This window comes from Podarcis pityusensis (genome assembly GCF_964106645.2).
Source record: "Podarcis pityusensis genome assembly, chromosome: 12".
Classification (NCBI taxonomy): domain Eukaryota; kingdom Metazoa; phylum Chordata; class Lepidosauria; order Squamata; family Lacertidae; genus Podarcis; species Podarcis pityusensis.
The window spans coordinates 1,644,453-1,651,243 of record NC_138037.1 but is presented as its reverse complement, the minus strand read 5'-3'; the positions used below and the strand labels follow the sequence as shown (position 1 = coordinate 1,651,243).

General features: G+C 47.7%; 1 protein-coding gene and 1 long non-coding RNA gene across 2 annotated transcripts in view; one reads left to right on the top strand and one right to left on the bottom strand.

Moving 5' to 3' along the window:
• LOC308459763 (uncharacterized protein) overlaps positions 1–6,791 on the top strand; it is a 125,594-nt gene that overhangs the window by 12,338 nt on the left and 106,465 nt on the right. The gene's annotated exons all lie outside the window — the stretch shown is intronic.
• On the bottom strand, positions 1,293–5,662 carry LOC308459852. Its single transcript, XR_013978340.1, has 2 exons — positions 5,540–5,662; positions 1,293–3,630 (listed from the first exon to the last, which is right to left on the bottom strand). It is a non-coding gene; the product is annotated as an uncharacterized lncRNA (long non-coding RNA).

Sequence of the window (6,791 nt, the reverse complement as noted above, 5' to 3'; positions counted from 1 at the left end):
CATGTACCACCTATATATCATTTTCATAATATTTTCTTTCAAGGCATTACATGCCGTGAATTTCATACCGGTGGTCCATAACCTTTCCCAGTCCTCAAACATGATGTTATGCCCGATATCCTGCGCCCATTTTATCATGGCTGATTTAACTGTCTCATCCTGAGTATTCCATTTAAGCAGCAAGTTATACATTCTTGAGAGAACCTTGGTCTTTGGTTCAAGTAATTCTGTCTCTAGCTTCGATTTTTCCACCTGGAAACCTATTTTTTTATCCATTTTAAAAACCTCTTGAATTTGAGCATAATGTAACCAGTCTTGCACCTTGTTTTTTAATTTACCTAGGCTCTGCAGCCTCCAATTATCTCCAATTTTATCCAAACTTTATAGGGAATATAATGTTAATGGGAGATCTAAATGGGGCCGTTTCATTAGGTTAGGACAGAATATGGAAATTAGGACACAAAAGGAGGGGGAAATGCCTAATTCCTTTTTGAACATGACAACAAATTAGTGGACTTATGGAGATAAATTTATTATTTATACCCCGCCCATCTGGCTGGGCATCCCCAGCCACTCTGGGCGGCTTCCATAAAACCAAAAATACAGTAAAATCACACGTTAAAAACTTCCCTGAACAGGGCTGCCTTAAGATGTCTTCTGAATGCCAGGTAGTTGTTTATCGCTTTGACATCTGCTGGAAGGGCGTTCCACAGGGCGGGCGCCACTACCGAGAAGGCCCTCTGCCTGGTTCCCTGTAGCTTTGCTTCTCGCAATGAGGGAACCGCCAGAAGGCCCTCGGCGCTGGACCTCAGCGTCCGGGTAGAATGATGGGGGTGGAGACGCTCCTTCAGGTATACTGGACCGAGGCCGTTTAGGGCTTTAAAGGTCAGCACCAACACTTTGAATTGTGCTCGGAAACGTACTGGGAGCCAATGTAGGTCTTTCAAGACTGGTGTTATATGGTCTTGGCGGCCGCCCCCAGTTACCAGTCTAGCTGCCGCATTCTGGATTAGTTGTAGTTTCCGAGTCACCTTCAAAGGTAGCCCCACGTAGAGCGCATTGCAGTAGTCCAAGCGGGAGATAACCAGAGCATGCACCACTCTGGCGAGACAGTCCGCAGGCAGATAGGGTCTCAGCCTACGTACCAGATGGAGCTGGTAAACAGCTGCCCTGGACACAGATTTGACCTGTGCCTCCATGGACAGCTGTGAGTCCAAAATGACTCCCAGGCTGCGCACCTGGTCCTTCAACAAGTAGAAGAGATGCGGTGTGGGCAACAAAAGAACTGGCTCTTTTGTTGGAAAGTGGAAATACAACTGAGAACAATCTTAAGACCACTATTCAGTATTAGTTATATGTCAAAGGGAACAATTAACACATAGAAGATGGAGACTAAATGAAGCTTCCGGGAGGGGGCCAAGCTCACTAGCCATCAAAGAATTCATACAGGGGAGAAATCTTTTCAATGCCATGAGCGTGGAAAGAGCTTTTGTCACAGTTCGTCTCACTTCCCATCAAAGAACTCATACAGGTCAGAAACCATATCAGTGCTTTGAATGTATTTTCCAGTTTCTACCCTCAAGACTTTTGCCATGACATTTTACCCCTCTGCCAGAAGAGCATCTTTAGCTCCCTAGTTTCTGTGGCAACACTTTTTGGGATGTGGTTCTTTGCAGGCACAATTGTATTCAATAAAGGCCTATCTTTCCACTTGGACACTTCCTCCTTTTCTTTTGGTTTTCTGCGGGTAACCTCCAGTCTAGGATTCTCTTTTTGAATTTCTCCTGCATACACATGACTGAATTAAAAAAATAAATAAATATGAAAATGATTTATAATGAGACTGAAACACTAAAATTTTAAAACATTCAAAAAATGAATCAGCGACAAATTTTAAAACATTTTTTTTTCATACTGTGAAGTTCATTTTACAGGTGGTTTGGGGGGGGGCATTATTCCAAAGCAGAACCCATCTTTTTCACAGGATCCTTATGAAATTTGGGGATGTCTGCATGTGATCCCATCTCTACAGCTCACATATAAACACCACAGAGAAGGTGGCCGGAGCCTGAAAGGTGAAAGCATCGGCCTCAAATGCAGGCCTCAGGGATGCTTCCCCTCCATGGAGACCTGGGACCCCTTCTCCTTCAGAAGGGACCTCTGAGAAGGAAGCCAGGGCAGATCAGTCCCTGGACCTTGGAGGCAATTCCTAGACTATTCTGGAAAGATGTGTGATGGAAATGACCGGGGGGGGGGGCACATCATTAAAATTGTTAAATGTTACAAATATTCTGCCTGAATTTATCCTTTCAACTTGACAGCTCAGGGAAGATACTTAGCTTTAAAAATATAAAATTACCTCCTTTGCCAGTTTCCTCCATTCCATTGCCCTTGGAAAAAGGACTCTTTCCCCTGCCACCTCTCCGAGCGTGAAGACATGTATACACACCTCCTAACCCAGGAAATGCCCAGAGGTGACAATTGCTGGGCTCACTGTTCTCCAAGGGAAGCCAGATCTCATCACCGGACTTGCCTCAGGCTCCAGACATGCAAAGGAAGTTCTGTTGTACTTTTGGGTGGTGGGTACTTAAGACATGTTTGCCTATGCTAATCTTATACTTGGGTGTTGTCCTGACACATTTGCCTATGCTAATCTTGTGTAACCCTCCCCTTTCTGAAATTTAGCGATGTAGCAATGATGTATTGATGGTCGGCCAATTGGTGCCAAAGAATGGCAGATGAAGTTGATGGACTATATGGAATTGGAGGAAATGACTGGCAGAATCCGAGACCAGGGTGAAGAGTCGGTGGAAGAAGATTGGAAAAAGTTTAAAGACTATTTACAGAAATATTGTAAAATTAATGAATGTTAGAAAAATGTTGGAATGAATAATATGGCTTTAGTAGAAATATTATAAGGAATTAAGTATAGATAGGTTAATAGAGTATTAAAGGGGGGAAAATAAGGTTAGAATGAGTTAAGATAATTATAGGATTGAAAACAGAGGAGGATGGAAAGGAATTGCTGAAATAACTAACAGAAGTGGAATACAAAAAGGGAGGTGTGAGGAGGTCGTGAAAATAAGTGAATGAAAGATGGGATAACGAAATTGGTTGATTTATTTTATTGCCTTAACCTTGTTTTGTTAATTTGATGTCTTGTATTTTTTTTTTCTTTTAGTGTTTTTGGAAAAATAATAAATATATATATTAAAAAAAGATGTATTGATGATTCTGTGCAATGTATTGATGATCCCCCCTCCTGCCGCAAAAGGCAATCAGGCCGTGTTTGCGGCCTAGCCGGTCCCGCGACGTCCTCCCGGGTCAGCAGAGGCCCCGGGCCGGCGTTAAGCGATGCCTCCCCGCCGCCGCAAAAGGCGAGCAGGCCGCACTAGAAGCCCCGCTGGGGCTCAGGCCAGCAGCCAGTGGCAGAGCAGTCAAGCTCCCTCCCACGCTGCGGAAAAAAAGCCGAAAAGGCAGCAACGTGCCCAACCGAGCACGCCAAAAATGCAGCCTAGCCTGGCGGAGGGGCCAAATCTCTCCCCCGCCCCCCATCCAGGCAAAGCAAAGAAGGCCGGCTACTTACCTCAATCCAGCCACCTGGACACGCTCCTGATATTGATCCTGATCCTGGAAGGAAGAACAGCAAAAGAGGCTTGAGCAACGGAGTCATCCTCTTTTCTTTTGGCCTTAGGCCCACCCCTGGCCGGCCGGCCATTGTCCTCCCTGGCCAAGGGCAGGTCAAAGGCTGGATCAAGCAGGTAGGTGGCACCCGCCCAGGTGAGCCCCGCTCGGTGCTGCAAACCCCGCCCACCTGTGGGGAAGGGAGGGTGGATATTCTGGGATATGGTGTGAAAGTCTTAAAAGTTAATGTCGCCCCATGCTCAGAGTTCATACTGCTATTTGAACCAGTTGCGCAACAATAAAGGCTCTAAGTCTACTGACTGCTGTTTTGCTCCAAATTACTTGGCTGGAATTTCCTTCTTTTACTGACCACATGGACCAGTGGGGGACTTGTACCCCAACGAGCTGGGCTGCTGAGTAGTCTCTCAACCCAGAGTTTTCTTTCACAGAGGCCATATAAAGTTCCTTTCCCCATTTGTCAGGAGCCTGATCTCCATTTGGGGTTCCTCCTTCCGCACCCCAAGGTTCCTCCAAGGCCTTGGGAAAGGAAACTGATGCAGGCTCTGGTTGCTGCCCAGGGCCCTGCAGGGGATTCAGGCTGGGGGGGGGGCTGTCTCTTCCTCTGGCCATTGCAGCCCCCAGGAAGCCTTGGAAGAAAGGCAGGAGACCCTCAGCAGACAACAGCCAAGCTTGTTTCTTCTCCAAAATGGCTTCCTCTTCTGAAGCCGCTTGCCTGGCCTCTTCCAATGGAGAGGCCTCCTCTGTTGGGCAAACAAGGCGAGAAAAGAGGCTGCCCTGTGGAGGCAAAGCCATCATGGCAGGAAGGCGGCTGTGGATACCCCGTGAGTGCTGACACCCAAAGGTGCCACCCTCCTTCAGCCAGGAGGAGAAACCCCAAGACCGTGGGACCCATGTGGCCCATAGGGGAGCCATGGCATCTCTGGGAGCGGCTGGGGCCTCCAGAAGATACAACATGGTGTTCCTGCCTATTTCAGAAAAGGGCGGGAAATGCCATCTCCTAGCACTGCTGCCTCTGTGGGCTCCTCCTGGCCATGGGGGGGGGGGGACCCAGCTGACCCCCAAACAATGGGGGAAAGAGGAACAGGAAGAGAATGAAGGAGAAATGAAGAAGAAGCTGGGAGGCGGAGCAGCCAAGACTCAGGAGGAAAACTCCCTCAGGAAAGTGGGTGAAGATTCAGATGTCTCTGTGAAAAGAGTCACAGCACTGCACGGGCAAAGACCCCCCCCCCCCAGCTCATGCTGGAAAGAGGGAGTGCGCATTCCAGTTCACATCACAGATAATATTATTAGGTTAAATTTTTTAACCTAAGACCGTCCGAATATCCCTCCTCCAGTTCCTATTGAAGCCTTATCTAATTGGGGATCCCAAGGGCCGGAGCCCATTCGCCCGCAATCCCCCTGACCCGGAGGAGACAAAGGCACCAGGAGTCCACTTCTCTGGAGAAAAGAGTTTATTGAGTTCTGCGCAGAGGCAGCCAGCGGAATAGCTTCCAAAGACTGGCGGCCCCTATACTGTGTCCAGCAAGCATTCTTATACCTGGGAGCATACATTCGTTTCCCCAATCAGCTGGCAAGGTTACAACTTGTTACCTTATATGGCATATGGCTAGCTAAGCTCCCCTCCCTCCCTTCTATGTGTTTTCTCTACCTTGCATTTCTGCATCTCTGAAGCAGGAAGCAGCTTCTGGCCTACATGGCTGAAGCAATTGCGGTCTGACCACAGCTGCTGCTAGCTGCTTAACCACAACTGCAGCAGTTAGCTTGGGTCCTGATATTATTGAGATTAACCCTTCCCTCTCCCTTCACTATTGGTTAAGAAAATACACTTTACAGGCTTCCCGCAAGGCCTTCTTCATTTTTGCTCCTTAATATCTTATCCCACCTGTTACATTACCTGGTCATTCAAATTAGCCATTTCTCCCAGAGGTGTGTTCTATAATATTCATGAAGCGTTTGAGCATGTGCACTCATTCTTCAGCTACCACCTGCTATTTCTCCTTGTTATCTCGAGTCACCTCTCAACTGTAAATCTGTCCCTCTTTCAAGGCAAACCACTGACTTCTGACACGTTCTTCACTTAGTTGTAACACCAGCAGGGAAAGGCGCCTCTGAGGGAGTCTTCCCACTTGTCGTGTCCAACATCTGCTTTGTCTCATCTGTAGTGTCTCCAGCAACTCAGGTTGTGAGACATGAAACAACTCAGGTTGTCAAGATCAACCATTCCCCGAAGGGACGCCCTTCTTTTGGGTGTCGGTTGAAACCTTTTGCAAGCAGAGGTTGAAACAGAACCTCAGTCTTTGAAGGCAGGCATGGTCGCTTCTTTTCTCCAACGCCTTCCACCATGAGAGGAACGCAATGGGGTTGTGAGGGGGGGAGAGAGACGAGAGACCCCCCTGCCGCCCCCTTGTCTGAGAGCCCTCCTTTCTGCTCCCCTCACAAGAGGGTCCCCGTTGTGTCTCTGAGGGGCAAGAGAGGAGGAGCCCCTCCCCCCGCTGCTTCCTCCCCTCAGCGGCTCTGAGGGAAACGACTTTTCCCGCCTTTTCCCAACTGCCCGCCTTTCGAAATCTGAGCCTCGCCTCAGTTTTAGGCGCCAAGGAGGCCGGTTCCTGGCAGGCCAGGCTGCAGTATCCCTGGGCTCCCTCGTTTATCGGGGGATTTCTTCTAATTCGCCCTCATTTCTCTTCATTTCTCTCGCTTTTCAAGCTTCTCTCTCTCTAGAAAGGCTGTATAAACAACCCCTTCGCCACTGCCTGCATCCCTCCCAGCATTTAAAAGTCCGACTTCTTTTCATTTGCTGCGTATAATCCTAACACCAGGACTTATATTCCTTCCTGGCAATGTCTTTTTTCAATTTATCTGAAGGTATAAATTACTGGCCTCAAGCTTTACTGATTAACCATTTTCCACGGGTCCTTTTTACGTGTGTCTTCTGCAAATTAAATCTCATTTCTGCTTTCTTAATACATGTGTTATCTTATGCCTTTCGGAGTTCATATTTAGTCCATCACATTCCAGGCTAGAGATTTATAAGCCATATTTTAGAAACCCGAGTCTTTCTTTTCGCAAAGAAAACAACACAAGTCCAGCCCCCATAATTCCGACTTGCTCTTCTTCATGAGATTCCACCTGTGCAGGATCTCCCAGCT